The 17706-nt window shown below is 51.8% G+C and overlaps 1 long non-coding RNA gene across 1 annotated transcript in view; it reads right to left on the reverse strand.

Moving 5' to 3' along the window:
* Window positions 1–9251: 9251 nt before the first annotated feature.
* LOC118155357 (uncharacterized) overlaps window positions 9252–17706 on the reverse strand; it is a 55613-nt gene continuing 47158 nt past the window's right edge. Inside the window, exon 5 of the long non-coding RNA XR_004745779.3 lies at window positions 9252–9991. This is a non-coding gene — a long non-coding RNA (uncharacterized LOC118155357). The remainder of the gene's footprint in view (window positions 9992–17706) is intronic.

The raw sequence follows: 17706 nt of genomic DNA on the forward strand, positions 1-17706 counted from the left end.
GGATTAATCCATTAAGGGGTGACCATGGGAAAGGAACTAGTGACTTTATAAGAAGAGGAAGAGGGCTGGGCATGGTGGCTCATGCCTGTAATCCCAGCACTTTGGGAGGCCAAGGTGGGAGGATTACCTGAGGTCAGGAGTTCGAGACCAGCCTGGCCAATATGGAGAAACCCCAACTCTACTAAAAATACAAAAAATTAGCTGGGAATGGTGTCAGAAGCCTGTAATCCCAGCTACTCAGGAGGCTGAGGCAGGGGAATAGCATGAACCTGGGAAGCAGAGGTTGCAGTGAGCCGAGATCATGCCACTACACTTCAACCTGGACAACAAGAGCAAAACTCCATCTCAAAAAAAAAAAAAAAAAAAAGAAGAAGAAGAAGAAGAGACCTGTGCTAGCACATATGCACACTCAGCACCCTCACCATGTGATGCCCTGCCCTACCTCGGGACACCACAGAGTCCCCACCAGCAAGAAGGCTCTCCCCACATGAACCCCCTTGACCTTGGATTTCCCAGCCTCCATAACTGAAAAAAATTCTTTTTCTTTATAAATTACCTAGCTTCAGATACTCTGTTAAAAGCAACAGAAAATTGACTAATACAGATAATGTCTTCAAAAGAGCCACCATGAAAATGCATGTGTTGCACATGGAGGGGAAGGCTGGAGGTAAGTGGCGGCAGAGGGGCCATGAGCTCAAGCTAGATACTTTGGATGGTGGAGGCGGGGCCCTCGAGCAGCAGGGAACCCTAGATGGAAGGGGGGCCAGATCTGGAAACGGGCTGGAAGAACAGGTGGGGCCCACGGAAGACAAATCCTGCTGCCCTCCCTATTTGGTGGTAAAACCCAGATCCCCGGATGCTGCAATAAGATGGGGGGAGGGGCTGTCCACAGCTCCCAATAATCATTCATTGAAGGCACAGGTCACTGTAGGTGCACAGACTATGCGCCCCTACACCTCTCTAGGCCTGTTTCCCTGTCTGTTAAAAGAGGAAGGTGAACTGGATAACTCCCAAGGCTCCCTCCAGCTCTGAGGCTGTAAGTTAAATATCTTGCTTCCAGAACTGAGAACATTCAAGGATGAGAGGGTGAAGGCAACCGCCTCCATGCCACCCTTGGTCACTGTGAGGTTGTGTCTGCTTTCCTGGTGACACAGACTCTTCCTCAGGCCAAAAAGCCCAGCTTTCAGGTGGCAGAGTCCAGCATGGGTGCACCTGGTCCAGGGATGGAGAAACAAGCTCCAGGAACCCAGGGAATGTGTAGAGCACACAGCCACCTTGAACCTCCAATAACCACCGCCCCGGATTCAGAGCACAGAGCACCTGGCCTCAGTGCCAGAAGGTTCCACAGCCACCAGAACCACACCTCTCCAGGCTTAGGGACGTGGAAGAAATTACAACCACCATCAATCAGAGGTTTGGCCTTGGGGAGCGAAAACTGCATGCGCTTCTGGACCGACCTCTCTGGCCAGCCAGCATCTGCTTCTCACTAGCTGGACAAGTGACTCTACCACTCTGTGCCTTGGTTTGCCCATCCAGAAAATCACCATACCTACCCTACTCATGTTCATGTGAAGAAATGTGCTTGGCCCCAGTGTGGCTCAGCAGAGGGACCCAGGAGGCCCCTGCACAGCTGGCTTTGAATCCATCTTCATTGAGTGGGGTGGGAGGGGCAGGGCACAATTCCCTGGATTTTTTTTTTTTTTTTTTTAGACAGAGTTTTGCTCTTGTTGCCGGTACTGGAGTGCAATGGCACCATGTTGGCTCACTGCAACCTCCACCTCCTGGGTTCAAGCGATTCTCCTGCCTCAGCCTCCCAAGTAGCTGGGATTACAGGCATGCGCCACCATGCCCAGCTAATTTTGTATTTTTAGTAGAGATGGGGTTTCTCCATGTTGGGCAGGCTGGTCTCAAACTCCTGACCTCAGGTGATCTACCCACCTCAGCCTCCCAAAGTGCTGGGATTACAGGCGTAAACCCGACCCTCTGGATTTTATTAAGCTGTGATTTCCAGCCCAGAGACAACTTTCAGGGTGACACCAGCAAGGCCTAGGGGTTGGCAGACACTACCCACAGTACCAGTAATAAAATTCAATGAATCAGTGTTCTCAAGTTAACCCCTTCTAACCACAACTGCTGCCTAGAATGGGGCAGTGCTAATGCAGGGAGCACAAATGTTCCCAGGCCACAGGGGTGAGGAGTGAGGGGTGAGGGGTGAGGGGTGAGAGGTGAGGGGTGAGGGCCTCCACCAGGCAAGGGCAGGATCCTTCTCCCTTCTGGGTTTCTCCAGCCTCTAGCTCCCTTCTGGTTTTGCTGAGCTATATTTTCTGTCCTTCTTCATCTGCTTCTCTGTCCCAGTAGGTCTCCCACCTCTGGCTTGGTCCTGTCTCTCCAGGCTCCTCCAGGGTCTCTCAGTCTGTGTTCCCCCTCCCCTGCCCCCTCCTTCCTCCAACAGCATCCTCCCTAACCCTTGCGGGCACACTCCTCCTCCAAACCCCGTAAAGCCACAGCTGTCCTTAACCCAAAATCCTGCCAATTAAACCGCTCCCTCCGGCTCTGGCTGCGGCTGCTGACGTCGGGATATCAGGCGAGGCTGCCGCCTACGCGGGTGGGGTTGAGGGAGGCAACGGCCCCCTCCCCAGGCCCCGCGGCCGTCGGTCGGTCAGCCCGCGGCTACAAGAGCCCACACTAGACAGACCCTAGCGCCGCCGGTCCGTCCTCACTCCCGCTCGGCCTCGCATTCCAGGTCCCTCACCTTCTGCCAAGACCTGGCCCAGGCTTCCTGCACCAGCCCTAGGTCTTGAGGTCCCCAACTTGGGCGAAGATGCGGCCTAGGCTCCCCGCATCTTCCTTTGGTCCTGAGGTCCCCAACCTGCGCCAAGACCCCGCCTGGGCTCCCAGCTCCGCCCCCGCGCTCGGGGTCTTCCGCCCCGCGCCAAGTCTGCAAATGCGCCCAGGCTCTGCCTCTCGCCCTGCGGCTCCGCGACCCCCTACCAGCTCTGTGCCCCGAGCGCTCACGCCCCGTAGCCGCCGCGCCGCGACCCCGCTGGCTCCCCCGCCCTCCCGGCAGCCTCCTTGCGCTAGGTCCTCGGTTTCCCCGCTCCGGGCGTCGCTGGCTCTGCCTCCACGAAGGTGTCGCCGTGGGAACCGGGAGGGGGCACATTAACAGCAATCAGCCCGCGCACACTTGGCGGCGATACCTTAATAAATAATAGTCTGAAAGGCATGTAAATAAATATTAGAGCGCATTACGCCGGCAGGAAGCGCGGCACGGGGCAGCGAGTTGGTGGCTAGACGCCGCCGCTGCTGGGGATTGGCACGTGCTGGGGGGCCGAGATCCCCGCGCCCCGGAGGCCTGCGACCAGCTGCCAGGAGCCCCGCAGGCAGGGGTGGAGGGAGAGGCCCGGGGAAGGATCCCCAGAGAGACAGAGAAAGCCACCAGAAAGAAATAGGGAAAGGGGAGGGGGCAGAGAAAGCGAGAGGGAGGGGGTTGGGGGAGAAAGAGAGAAAGAGATGGAGGTTTCGAGGACGCAGCCGGAAGTGGAAGAGGCAGAATTTGGTCCCCTAAGGCTCTGGGAGATTCCTCCCTCCTCCTGGCCAGGCTTTCCTCGGCCGTGCTCTGCTTCTCCTCTGCCTTTCTAACTGCCCCTTCCCACTCTCCTTCGCTGGCCCCCCATCTATCTCCCCATTCTCACCGCTGGGGGCGCCGGGCTCAGACCTTGAATCTAGTGGCTCCTACCCTCATACGTTCACTCGAGGAGCACAGCCCGCCTAGATGCTCCTCAGTCATCCGCCAGTCAGGGGCTCCCACCTGCAAACCTCCGGCCAGAGCCGTCTCCTCTGACCCACAGGCTGACAGCTCCCTTGGACGTGGGACCTCAACTGGCCGGACGCTAAACGCCTGCCCTCCCCTCTAGAACCTGTTTCACCAATGCTGTGTCCCAGCTCAGGAAACAACTCTAGCTTTCCACCTGTGGATGCCGAGAACCTCGGTGTCATTCTTGACACCTCTCTCTGACGCCTCATATGTAGCCCCTCAGAGAGTACTGCCATGTCCACCTTGAGCATGTTTCCAGATTCCTCCCACTGCCACCTGCTCTGCGCTGCCCCTTAGCCCAAGCCCCCACCCTCCCTCACCGGGATTGCGGCTACAGCTCCTCCTCCCTGGGTTCCTGCCCCTCCTTAGACCCCACCATCGCTGTGGACAGAGTGGAGGCTATAGTACGAATTTCCCGAATAACTGGGACTACAGAGGACACCACCACGCCTGGATAATTTTTTGTATTTTTTAGTAAAGACGGGGTTTCACCACGTTAGCCAAGATGGTCTCGATCTCCTGACCTCGTGATCTGCCCACCTCGGCCTCCCAAAGTGCTGGGATTACAGGCGTGAGCCACCTCACCCAACCGAGGAGAATCGCTGGAACCTGGGAGGCGAAGGTTGCAGTGAGCCGAGAAGGAAGGAAGGAAGCAAGGAAGGGAGGGAAGGAGGAAGGGGAGAGGGGAGGAGGGGGGGAGGTAGGAGAGGAGAGGGAGGAAGGGGAAGGGGGAGGGGGGAGAGGGGAGGGAAAGTGCTCACCTCTCTGCTCAAAAGTGTGCTTCAGAGAAAAAGCCAAACTCCTTAATATGCCCCTCCAGGCTCTACCATATGCGCTCCACCCCCTCCTGGCAGCTCAGACTTCCTCACCCATCCCTCTCCCCTTGCTTCTCTGCTCCAGCCCCCAGGACACCCTCCCTGCTCCTCAAATGCGCCAGACCTGCTCCCACCTTCGGGTTTTGGCACAGGCTGGCCCATCTTCCTGGAACATTCCCCAGATGTCATCCTAGTTTAGCCCATCTCCTTCCAAGTCTTTGTTCCAATGATCCATTCTCCACTTGGCCATCCTATTAAAACTGTGAATTTCTCCTCCAGCCCAAGAAAACCTCCTCGTTGATATTCTGCTTTCTAGTCCTTCATAGAACTTAACCCTTTCTAATACCCTACATCACTTACTGATTTTGTTCTTTCTCTCTCTTTCCCAAATAGACAGTAAGCTCCATGAAAGCACAAATATTAGCCTTTTTCCCCCTCCATTGTATCCCAAGTACCTAGAAATAGTGCCAGGAGCATAAAAGAGGCTCAGTAAATATTTGAAGGAAGGAGAGAGGGTGGATAGGAGGCTGGAAGGAAGAGGGAAAGAAGGAGAGAAAGAGAGGCCTGGGAGGAGGAAGCTTGAGCAAAGGCAGGGCAGCCTGGGCAAACATCACCGGGAAGGGAGTACTTGGAAGGACTCTGCCTGCTTGGAGCATGGGGTGGCCCCAGGGCTGGCATTTGTGAGCAACTCCTTCACCAGCCTGGTGCTCAGGCTGAAGGGGCACCAAGTTGGAGATCTCAGATGCAGCAGCCCCACCCCAGCTGACACCCCCACCCCCAACCCCGTGGCAGGGAGCACCAGCTCCACCTCAGGCCCCAGCTGCGTGTTGGATGCAAGTGCTGAGGGTGGCACTGCATGGGTAGGCCCCTGGTAACAGCCACAGTAATTACTGGTTGTATGCGATTAGGGGATAATTATGCTTAATAAGTCCAAAAGTAATTACCACGCAGGCTGCCTGCTGCTTTGGAAAACAGGGGCCCCCAGTGAGCAGGAGCCAGATAATTGAGAAGGGGAAGAGTGGGCATTATGGCCATCGAGGTGCTGGCCCATTTCTCTGGCAGATGCCTGAATCCTCCCTGCTGCACCCCCACCAGGGGCTTGCTCACCTCCAGTGATGAGGAGCTCACTGTAGCGCAGGCATCGTTGGAAGTCTGCGTATACAATTTTGCATACGATTTAGGCTATTGCTATTCCTGACCATAGTGCAACCTCTTCACTTTCTTACTCAACATCTTAGTGTGTGAATAAACACAGACCTGCAGTATTATTCATAAAAGAAGCAAAGTGCATCATCGCAGGTATCACCATCGATTGTGTCTTGACTCACCACAACACTGAGGTAGTGTTTCTCATGAGTCCCACTGCACAGTGAAGAAACTGAGGCTCTTGGGGCCCAAGCTCACAAGTGTGGAGGACAGCAGAGTTGAAACTCACATTGCAGTCTGCCTGATGCTGAAGTCCACGTGCCTAACTCTTTAGCTGTCCTGCTAGTCCTTGGGGGCCCCACAGAACCAGTCCAACCCACTTTTCCAGAAACGAATCCATGTCTCCTCGAACCTTTCTTTCTTTAGACAGAAGCCAGTGGCTCGACATCTTGCACCCTGCCAAGGAGGCCTTGTGGTGCAGTGAAAAGGATGCCCCTGTCCTGCTGCCAACCAATCCTGCAGCCTTGGGCAAAGTCACTTGACCGCTTTGGGCCTCCATTTTCCTGTCTGTGCAAAGCGGGCAGGAGCACCGCAGCCTTGTTCCACAGGCCAACCCTAAGACCCAAGCAGCCCCGGGTACACTGGCCCAGGGCTCCCATGCTACGGGCTGGGGGAAACTCAGTGACCTTCTCCAACCCTGGAACCGTTTCCGTTCTTCCTCACTGGGCTGCCCTTTAGAGTTACTTCGGGAAGATGCCTGAGAAAGAGCAGTGATCAACACTCCTATCTGGACTTACAACCCTGCCATTCCATGACCTCAAACGTCTGCCTTCAACTTCATTCTTAGAACTCAATTTCCACTCCATCTGAGGACTGGAAGTTCACAGGACTCCAAGAGTATCATAACAGAATGTAAACGCTTTCTTAAGTTTGCCATTGTCACTTGGGTAGAGATCCATTTGTATTATTATAATAAGCTACGGTGGTGTATAGGATGATACTTTATATCACTTTTCTTACTTGATCTCTTCCTTACTTGATCTATACTCAACCCTGTTGAGGCACGTGTAGTGCTGTCTGTATTTTACACATTACGCAACTGTGGTCCAGTAACTGGGGGGAAAAAACCAACTTGTCCAGAGTCACATGGCTAGCAAAAAGCAGAGCCAGAATTTAAACCCAGGTCTGGTTCCAAATTCTGTGCTTGTAACCATGACTCTATACTTCTTTATGGCCTTATAACTTACCTGCGCTAGCATCTGGGACATCAGCTATGAGAATGAGACAGGATGCAATGGTAGAATCCACCCTCCTCTCTGGCTTTAGAGCCCAGGGGCCTCGTCACAGGCTAATGAATCTCTCTGGCCCCATATCACAGGCATCTTTCTTGGCAGGACGCCCAATGCAACTGTTTCTCCACCAAGGAGGATTTTCCTGAGGATCCCAGGGGGAAAGACAAGTGCCTAAAAGAACAAATATAACCGCAGAAGCTTCTCATCTCTGCCTGGAGCAGTGCAACATGGGAACAGAGAACAGGAGAACATAATTAACACCATTCCAGCTCTGAAACCACAAGGCCTGCAGGCCAAAAGAAGGAATGGAGTGGGAATAGCGTCACTCAGCTCCTGTGGACTCCAGAGGACCACAGATATGGATTCACTAGGAATATGCATCCTAAAACCCCCAGAGTAGAAAAAAATTGCTACTGCCATAAAAATAATAGAACTGCCAACGGGCCATAAAATCTGCTCCATTAATAGGAAAAATATATCATGGAGGTTTTTTTTTTTCCTGCAAGATTATCAAAATTACAAATTTTTTCAGAAAATCAGAAAATAATATTACTGCCAAACAATGATTCAGGAGAGAGGTGGGCCAGGGTTGGGCTGCAGAAATACTCCCTGAAGTTAGCGGAGTCCCAAAGCATGCCCCTGGAGGTTTTCAAACATATGGAAGGCAGGTGCCCACCCCAGGGGATTCTGATCCAACAGGTGAGATGCAAGACCTTGGAATCAGAAAATTCAGTGGAACCCTCCCGTCCACACCCCCAGGAGATTCTGCAGCAGCCCTTCCAGCCAGAGTGGGGTTGGAGACCACCGCCCAGGTGCCTTGCCATGTTTCAGCACCAGGGACAGGGGACACATGTCATCTCTCAAAGGTATTACACTTGGTCGCTATATGTGGGGAGCTTTTCTTTAAAAAAAATGCCTCAGCTCTTTTACTTTGTGTGTGTGGGTGGGAAAAACTGAGGCCATCCCCCCTCCTCCTCTCCCTGATTGGGAGAAAAGCATGTGCTCTGGAGTGAGCGCCGCAGCTCAGGTCCTGAAGGGGATGAAAAGCCAACCAAGGAGGGAGCAGAAGAGGAGGGACCATCACCCAGCAGCAACAACACAAAGACCTCCTGCCTTTATTTGACAATCAGGAAGAGGAGGGAGATGGAAAGATCTAGGCTTGGAAATCCTGTGTAATAATCTTGAGTCTCACCCTAACTGGCTGTGTGGCCTGGGGCAAGCCTTTTCTCCTCTCGGGGCTTGCCTGCAATGCTTCCTAGACCCTGTGGCTGAGGAGGGTAAAGCTGGCATTTGGCCCTATGTCTTTCTGATGACTCAGCTAATGCTTTCTCATTCTTTCTCACTCAACATGGTCTCCAAGCAGTGAATAATCCCAAATCAGCATTTCTCAAACTGTGACCCACTCAAAAAGTGAGAGTGTCCTCAGAGACATGTGTTTTGTGCATACAAAGGAGAGATGAGTTGTACTATGGTAAAATGAGTTTGAGAATGACTAAGGTAAACAGAGTCAAGCAGGTCTTTCTGCTGTGGGACTTCTGGACCCTCTAATGTGCTATTGTGTTACTTCCAAGATGGCAGCCCAGAAGTATTCAGTGTGTCTCAAACGTCCTTTTAGGCAACAGTTCTAGGAATTGGTAACACTTACGGAACACGTATTAAGCGTCAGGCACTGTCCTAAAATCTTTCCATTTTAAGGCATCTAATCTTCACAACAACCTATGAAGCAGGTATTGTTATTATTACTATTTACAGAGAGGGAAGCTGAGGCACAGAGGGACTTAAGGCCTCACCCAAGGTCACATAACTAACGTGCTGCAGAGCAAGGATTTAAACCCAGGCAAATGGGCTTGAGCCTGTGCTTTAATGGTATCAGTGAACTACCTCTCCCAACTTGAAGGCCTGGAGTTCATAGGTCACAGTTTGGGAAATGCTGTTGTACATGCATGTCTATTTATCTTTGGGAATTTTTAACAACAGCTCTTTTAAACCTTCTCTTTGATCTTGGCTGTTTAGATTCCCTGAGCAAATAGTGGCAGGCCCAGATGATAGCTGGGAGGCAGCGGGGACCCAGTTTGATGTGTGTTTTATTTATTTGCTTGTTTATTTATTTATACTTGGGATTGGCTTTTCTGTACATGAGGCAGAGAACCGCTACATTTCTTCTTTGTTAATGTTTTATTCACATATGTCTGGGGTACATGTGATATTTTGATGCATGCATACAATGTGCAGTGATCAGATCAGGGTAACCAGGATGCATTTCTAATCCCCTGGTGGGGAACAGAAGAAAGGGAGGGAAGAGGGCATAGCTGCAGGAAGGAGGGAAGAAGAGAGGAGGTGAAAGAGAAGACCGGAGGGACAGAGGAGGAAGAATGAGGGCAAGAGAAGAAGAAGAAAAGGCCCAGAGGACCAAGAGAGGTGAGAGACTCGGCTAGGGAGAAGAGAAGTAGAGAAAGAGAGGAAAGACAAGAGAACAGGGAAAGGACCAAGGAAAGAGGGAAGTGAAGACCGCTCAGCCTCAGCATGGGCACTCTGGGGTCTTCTCTCCTGTCCCCTGTTCTCTGCTCTCCCAGCCAAGAGCAGCTCGAGGAGAGGAAGCAAGGTGTCCCCTGTCAGGGCAGTGGTTCTCCAGGCTCCTGGGGGGACAGTTTTGGGGGCTGGTCCTGCCTGCGAGCCCAGGACTGTGTCTTGAGAGTCCCTCCCATTGCCTGCATCCCATTCTGGCCCAGCCTCCTCTCCAGGCACTTTTCTGTGCTGTTTCCCCGGAACAAATCAGCACCTGTCACCAGCCAACAGGAGCCTCTGCTCTCTTGTTCTCCCCATGGAACTTCAAAAAAGCCTGACACGGTTTCTCTGCAGCGGTTCTTCCCCTCTTAGGTGGCTCAGTCTGCTCCAGGACTCAGCTGCGCCTCTCATCTTCCAGTCTTTAAAAAAAAGAAGTGAAACGTGGATCCTGCTTCTCTTTGCATGGGGAACATCAGCACCAAATAGGAGCATTGTTGGTGACAGTCCATGCTCTGGGCCCAGCCCTGGGGCTTCTTTGAGGGCATCAGAGTGATATCATCGCCCTGGCATGAGCTTAGTGGACTCCAGTCCCATTCTGGTCAGCACTCCCACCCCAGCCTCAGGCCCCTCATAGCCCAAGCCCTCACTCCCAGCACCTCTAGCAGGAAATTTGGAGACAGTGTTGCCATGGCAACCATGATACCAGGATCGTTCTTCATTATGCTCGGGGATAGAATTATATGACCTGGAATCAAAAAATGCAAGGCAGCTAACGTGGTGGAGGGAGCCGTGGAATCAGGGAGCCTCCATCTGGGCTCAGCAAAGTTACTCTCAGGCAGATTGAACAAGTTATCTACCCCTGCTGGGGCCCAGTCGCTGCACTTGTCAAATGGCACCCCTGTGTGCAGAGGGGGAGGGTTGAGGAAGATGATCCCCAAGCTTTCTGAATCCACGAATGTCTCCAGGAACCCAGCAGTAAGGTGAATGTAGGAAGAGCCCCTCAATGCACACCCACAGCATTCATGAGAGAGCGAAGAAACATTCTCAAGGTCAAAAAGGTATCACCAAAAGTTCTGATGTCAGTCTAACTTAGACCAGTTAGTCCAAAGGAAGGCAGGCTCTCAAAGAGCTGGTCCCTCTTAGAATAAAAAAGCACCCTCCTTGGGGGTGACTGCCAGGATTCCTTGGTCCTCTTCCAGTCCCCCCACTCCCCAAACATCCCTGCCTTTGACCCAATCATCCCCTTCCAGGAATCTCCTGAATGCTCAGGAAATCTCCTGAGACATAGAAAAAGCTTGAGCATGAACACAGAGCACTCTTGTCTATAGCAGTGAAAGCTTGGAGTCCATCCAAATGTCCAAGTATAGGGGAACGGCTAAGGAAATTAGAGTGCAACCCAACCAGAATACTATCACGGCCAGTAAAAATTATACTTGCCAAACATTGCATTCTCCTAGGAAAATGCTTCTTCTCTAACGTTAAGGAGGAATAACAAGAAGCCATGTGGTTCGTGCTGTGGTTTTTTAAGAGCATAGCGGGGAAAATGCTTGGTTCAGGGTAAATTCTCTTTTCTTTTTTGAACTCTACTTTCCTGCATTTCTACAGCTAGCATGTTTATTACATTCTAGACAAAGTAATACCGTTTCTAAAAGGTAAGCTTTGACAGGAAGGCAACAGGGCTTGTCTGTTCTTGGTTCAGATCGGGACTCTGACACTCTCTGGCCATGGGTTGGAGGATTTCTGACCTCTCCAAGCTTTGGTTTCCTCACATGGAGATGACAATGACATTCCTCACATGGAGATGACTATGCCAGAAGGCTGGTGTAAGGATGGAATGAAACAAGGGCCCTGGAGCCCCAAACACATGGTAGAGACCTGGCACATAGTAGGTGCACAGAAAAAGCAGCTGTTAGCTGAGTTCTCCATGGCTGTCATCTCAGACTGGAGCTGGCTGGGCTTTGGCAGCCTTTCTGAGCCTCTGCCTCTCAGCCCACGGAGTGTTCACTCCCTTGTTTTCTCTCAGCCCTGTCCCCAGTCTCATCTGGAAAGCCTGCCCGCTCCCCTATCAGCCCAAGCCCATCCCCAGACAACAGCCCCCTGGATTGTGCTCAAGGAATTGCCCACGAGGTTTTCCAGAATGCCAAGTGGAACTGGGGCTCCCCTAGCTCTGGCACAGGCTGACGCACCTCCCAGCCCCTTTCAGCATCCTTAAGGTCTGCCCCACCGCATTCAAGCCAAGGGGTCTCTGATCCCAATTGCTCCAAAAGAAATTCTCTAGCTCCAGGGACTGTGCCCTTTTCGAAGCCTATGCTACATTTCCTGGAGCCTCTGGGGGAGACACAGCTGCGACCTCAGGAGAGAAGCAGCCAGGGCTGAGTCAGCCTCTGCAGTGGAGCCAGGGGAGAAGAGCGTCTTTCGATGAATCAGCCCCTCCATGGCTGGTGACAGACGTGCTTTACCTCTGATCATTCCACCATTTTGGCACCTAACAAGCAGAGAGAGGAGGAGCAGAGCAGGCAAGAGAACAATGAATATTTTGTGGGAGCCGGAGGCAACTGAGGCAACTGAGGACCTCTGCGGAATGACAGGAAGACAGGAGCAGGCAGGACAGGGGGGTAAGGAAGGTGCATAGCTGGGACCCGAGACATCAGCATAGCAGGAAGGAGCCCTAGGAGGACTCACTTCCTTCTCTGTCTTTTCTTTCTCGTTTTTCTTTTCACCTTCTGTTTTCTCCCCCTCCCTTACTTTCTTCTTCCCTTCATTTTGTCTTTTTCCTTCCTCCATGCTTTCCTCATTCCTTTCTCTACTCATTAATTCATTCCTATTTTTAATTCCTTCTTTCATCTATGTATTCAACTGATATTCCTCCTGCTTTTGTGCTGAGTCCTGTGCATTGGGACGAAAACAGCACAGCCCTGGTCTAGTCCTGTGCATTGGGACGAAAACAGCACAGCCCTGGTCTACACCTACTGACCATTACAGACCTCATCACTCTAGCACTATGGAGGGTCAGAGAACCCAGGATAGACCAATGCTCTGAGGGTTTCTGGGAAGGCTTCCTGGAGGAGGTGCCTGTCATGGAGAAGGAAGAGACCTTGGCCCAGCATGCAAGGCAGGGTAAGTGTCCAGGCAGAGAAAAATGTGTGCAAAGCATGGCAGAGGAACTGGGCAGGAGCAGTCGGAGGTGAAAGTGTGGCCAGGTGGCAAGGGGCTGATAGGCCGCCTGCTGACTTACTCGGGACCAGGCACTTTCGTAAGCATCTCCCTTTTACAGGTGGGAAAACTGAGGCTTGGAGAGTTATGTCACTCGCCTAACATCATCTAGCCAGTAAGTCACATATCTGGGACTTGAATCCAGGCCAAGGTGCCTCTAATAGCCATGATCTTGCCCCTTGACCACGATAAACCTTAGCTCAGGGGTTTGAAGAGGTGTAGACACTGCCGACAGACAGGGACCAATGAAGCAGACTCCCGCAGCCTTTGGACACACAAAGCACTTCTCTGCTGCCCACAGAGGCAAGGGGCCCCTGTCCTGTGAGTAGGAGGCTTTGCAGCACCCTATGCCACTGGGGAAATCTCTGTGGCATTGTACTGGGTCTGTCTGGGAAATGAGCCTGAGTGGTTTGAAGGACAGCACTCTCTCCGGAAATCCCTGTGTATTGTTCTGACTGGGCACCTCCAGGAGCCAGCTGCTGGAGGTGGTGGGTGGACCACACAGCAGCCACTTGCTCCCAGCCCTGCCCTGGACCTCTGAGAATCCGAGTTGCAGACAGTATGCACTGGGAATGGGCATTACCACCACAGGCCTGAGGGTGGCAGTGCTGAGTGACTTCACCGGCAGCCATCACCTCTGCATCTCTAAAGCACAAAGAATACCCCCAGCTTCTCATGGCTGGTGTCTCCTCTTTGCTCGACAAAAGGTGGGGCACTTTGGGGGAGAGGACTTTGGAGGCAGAGTCTTGAGTCCAGGTCCCAGCTGTGTGACCTCACCTCAGGGGACCTCAGTTTCCTTGTGTGTAGGACCCTGAGGATAACATCTCCCTCAATAGCTAATGAAAGTAAATATTTATGACACCTACTTGAAATAACACAAATTAAGCACCAACTTATCAAGTTGCATTTATTCATTCACTTATTCAGCAAGCAGGTATCAAGTGTCTATATGTGGCACTGACATGGGGGTGGGGGTGGGACACCCCAGAGACCAGAAGGAACAAGTTCCTGCTTTCATGGAGCATGCATGCTGAAACAGGAGTGGTGTGGAAAAGAATAAAACTCAGTAATGCAAAGGCAAGTGACTGGGAAGCTACTTGAGACAGGGTAATGATGGAGGGCTTCTCTGAAGAGGTGGATGGCAAGGAGCCAGTCAGGCAAAGACCACGGGAAGACCTTCTGCAGAGGGAACAGCATGTACAAAGGCCCTGAGGCAGGAACAGTCTTAGCATACATGGCCATGGTGAGGTTGAAAGATGGCGGGAGGGTGTGGGGAGAGTGGCAAGGGCTGAGGTTGGAATGGTGAGTCCAGCCAGCTCAGGACAGGTCCCCAGAAGGCCCAAGAAAGGAGTGTGACATATAGCAGGAGCTTAATGTTAGTAGCTATGAGTGTGATCTTCTGGTCCCATGCCCTCATTTTCTAGCTGGGGAAAGTGAGGCTGGCCAACCAGACTTACCTTTTTCTTACAGACGGGCTCCTTTCTGACCCGTGCAACTTCCAGTCCCTCTGCTAATGGCCCAGATGCAGAGGGCCCCTGCACCATCACAGCTCAGGTCTTCAGTTCTGAACGAGATAAGTGGAGCCCCAGCCTCCACTAGGCCCGACACAGCTGCCTGCCTTTCCCAGCCACTTCCAGTCCTGCAGGCTTCACTCACTTCAAAACTGTAAGATGGCTGGGTGTGGCGCCTCACACCTGTCATCTCAACATTTTAGGAGGTTGAGGCAAGAGGATCGCTTGAGGCCAGGAGTTTGAGACCAGCCTGGGCAATACAGCAAAACCCCATCTTAACAAAAAATACAAAAATTAGCCAAGTGTGGTTGGTGCTCATCTGTAGTCCCAGCTACTTGGGAGGCTGACGTGGGAGGATCACTCGATCCTGGGTGTTCAAGGCTGCAGTGAGCTATGATGGCATCACTGCACTCCAGCCTGGGTGACATATTGAGACCCCATGTTAAACAACAACAACAAACTATAAGATGAGGCTAACAGGGGGGTGACCACCTGTCTTAGCACCTGCACCACCTGTGAGCTGCGCTCCTGTGCGACCCCTCAGGTGTTCTCCAAGAATAGGGGGCAACTAGAGCCTTTCTGTCAGATTCCTACAATGCTGTCGCTCAGGGCCATCCCCCTAGAACCACTGCATCCCACTTTCAGCATCTCTCACTGTCTGTTCTTGCCCTCTTCCTCCTCTCATGCCTCATCTCCATCCTCAATGTCTCCTCCATCTCTTCTATTTCACCTTCTCCCCTTGTCTCCATCCCTCTTCTCTTCCCCCTCTCCTCTCTAGATTGACTAATTTGTTTATTGGATGATTGACTGAATGTTCTCTCTCTCAGTTCCCGAAAGATTTCTAGGTCTTTTACAGAATGCCTAAAACTCAAGGTCAACTATTGTACTAGTCCATTTTCACACTGCTGATAAGACTATTCGAGACTGGGTAATTTATAAAGAAAAAGAAGTTTAATGGATTCACAGTTCCACATGGCTGGGGAAACCGCACAATCACTGCGGAGGGCAAAAGACACGTCTTACATGGCGGCAGGCAGGAGAGAAATGAGAGACAAGAAAATGGGGTTTCCCCTTATAAGACCCTCAGATCCCTTAAGACTTATTCTCTACCATGAGAACAGTATAGCGGAAACCGCCCCCATGATTCAGTTAGCTCTCACCAGGTCCCTCCCACAATATGTGAGAATTATGGAAGCTACAATTCAAGATGAGATTTGAGTGGGGACACAGCCATATCAACCATATTAACTACGATCCAGTCCAGGTTCTTTGGTGGCCAGGGTTCCACAACCCCAGAAGAGGAGAGGGCTGCCAGGAAACCATCATTGGAAAGCCCACCAACAGTGTTTCTTTCCACAGTGCTGTGGATAAACACTGAGATGGGGGGCAGCGAGCCCAAGGTGTGTCCCCCAGCACATGTCTGCAGGGCAGTACCCCACACCCATGCTGTCCCTTACAAGCAGAACCACCAGCTTCCAGGAGTGTCCAGGGGCAACCAGGCAAAGTCAGAATCATCTTCAGAGCTTATTGAAAATACAGGTTCCCCAGGCCTACCAAGAATTACTAAACTGCATTTTCCAGGGCTGGAGCCCCAGCAATTGTAATTTGCAGGTGCTAAGAGAGGTGGTCACCCCCCTGATAGTCTCCCCAGGAATTTTGATAGACAGCGGGAACTGGGGAAGCCGAAGCTGGGTGAGGGCTGGTGAGAAGGGGTTGGCTCCCCCCTTTGTCATTCACCAGATCACTATTGGGCATCTCCTATGTGCCAGGCAGTGTGATCAGAGCTGGGTATACATGAATGAAGAAAACAGGCAGTGTGCCCACTCCTGTGGAGCTCATTCTGCTGGAATCCTGGCTGGAACCATAACAATCCTAGGCTCCATGTAATCCTGCTCTGTCTGCTTTCCCTCCCCACCACCTGCCCTCTTTCCCCACCCCCCATCCCCTTGGCCTCTATTGCCAGCTGCGCCAGCCTCATCTACTTCCTTGAGTGCCCTGTACCCTTCCTACTACCAGGCATTTTCCATGCAGCTCTGTTCCATGTGCTTGAAACCCACCCCAACACCACACCTGCCCCATCTTTACCCTGTTAAACTCACCCACCAGAAGCATTAGGAGTCGAATGGAGAAAGGCTGGATTCTGAAACCAGAGGGCCTGAGCACAAACCCTCATCCTGCTACTTTAGCAGTATATTATTGGAAAATGTACTAAATCTTTTGGTGCCTCAGTTTCCCAATTAGTAAAATAACAAGAGTTCTTATCTCTCACAGGGGTAAGGATTAAATGAGTAAATATGTACGAGTGAAGCACTAGGAACAGCACGTGGCCCTGCGGATGAGAGACTATTGAAGAGCTGATGCAACACGGAGACAGCCAGCTAACCAAGTTAATAGCCAGTGCGGCAGTCCTGCCCACCCAGCACCTTTCAGCATCGCGTAAGTGTTATCATCGTGACGCCCTAAACCACTGGCCAGTCCCTGTTCACAATCTCTCTGCAGCCCTTGCTTCTTTGGAGATAGAGCTTAAAACTGTGTGTAATTGTTTCCATTCGGGTAACTATTGGAGTCACGTCTGTCTTCCCTTCTTCCCCATAAGGGCAGAAACCACAGCTACTCTGTCCTCACCACTGGCTCCCCCTCTTCCCAGCACAATGCCTGACACTTCGTGGGAGGCCAAAAACTATTTGTTGAAAGAGCAAATAAATGAAGGAATCCAATGTAGCCCTCTTAGAGCCAGGCCATTTTGCCTCCTCCTTGAAGTTAACCTCAGCATGAGTCACATTCACAGAAACTTTCGTCTCATACCCAGAGATCATCAAAAGACCAGCTGAAGGCTTTTCTGCAGTCTCTTGAGAGAATGCCAAAAGGTGGGGTTGCATTCATTGCTCAGAGGAAACATCTCAAAATCCTTCCACTCTCGCTCTTGCCTGCTCCAGCCTCTCTGGAAAAGGGCCAGTCTGCTACTCCAAGAGAACACGCAGACTCAAGTGCTGCCCATGTGGTGTTCCGATGAGGTGGTTTTTTGTTTTTGTTTTTGTTTTTTTTTGAGACGGAGTTTCGCTCTTGTAACCCATGCTGGAGTGCAATGGTGCGATCTTGGCTCACTGCAACCTCCGCCTCCTAGGTTCAGGCCATTCTCCTGCCTCAGCTTCCTGAGCAGCTGGGATTACAGGCACGTGCCACCATGCCCAGCTAATTTTTTGTATTTTTAGTAGAGTTGGGGTTTCACTATGTTGATCAGGATGGTCTCGATCTCTTGACCTTGTGATTTACCTGCCTTGGCCTCCCAAAGTGCTGGGATTACAGGCGTGATCCACCGCTCCCTGTCGTGATCCACAACATTCCCTCAGTGAGGGAAGGATTCCCTGGCCAGCCATGGGGAATATGAACTTCTGAAGATGGACAAAGAT

Source organism: Callithrix jacchus, chromosome 7 (genome assembly GCF_049354715.1).
Source record: "Callithrix jacchus isolate 240 chromosome 7, calJac240_pri, whole genome shotgun sequence".
Taxonomy (NCBI): Eukaryota; Metazoa; Chordata; class Mammalia; order Primates; family Cebidae; genus Callithrix; species Callithrix jacchus.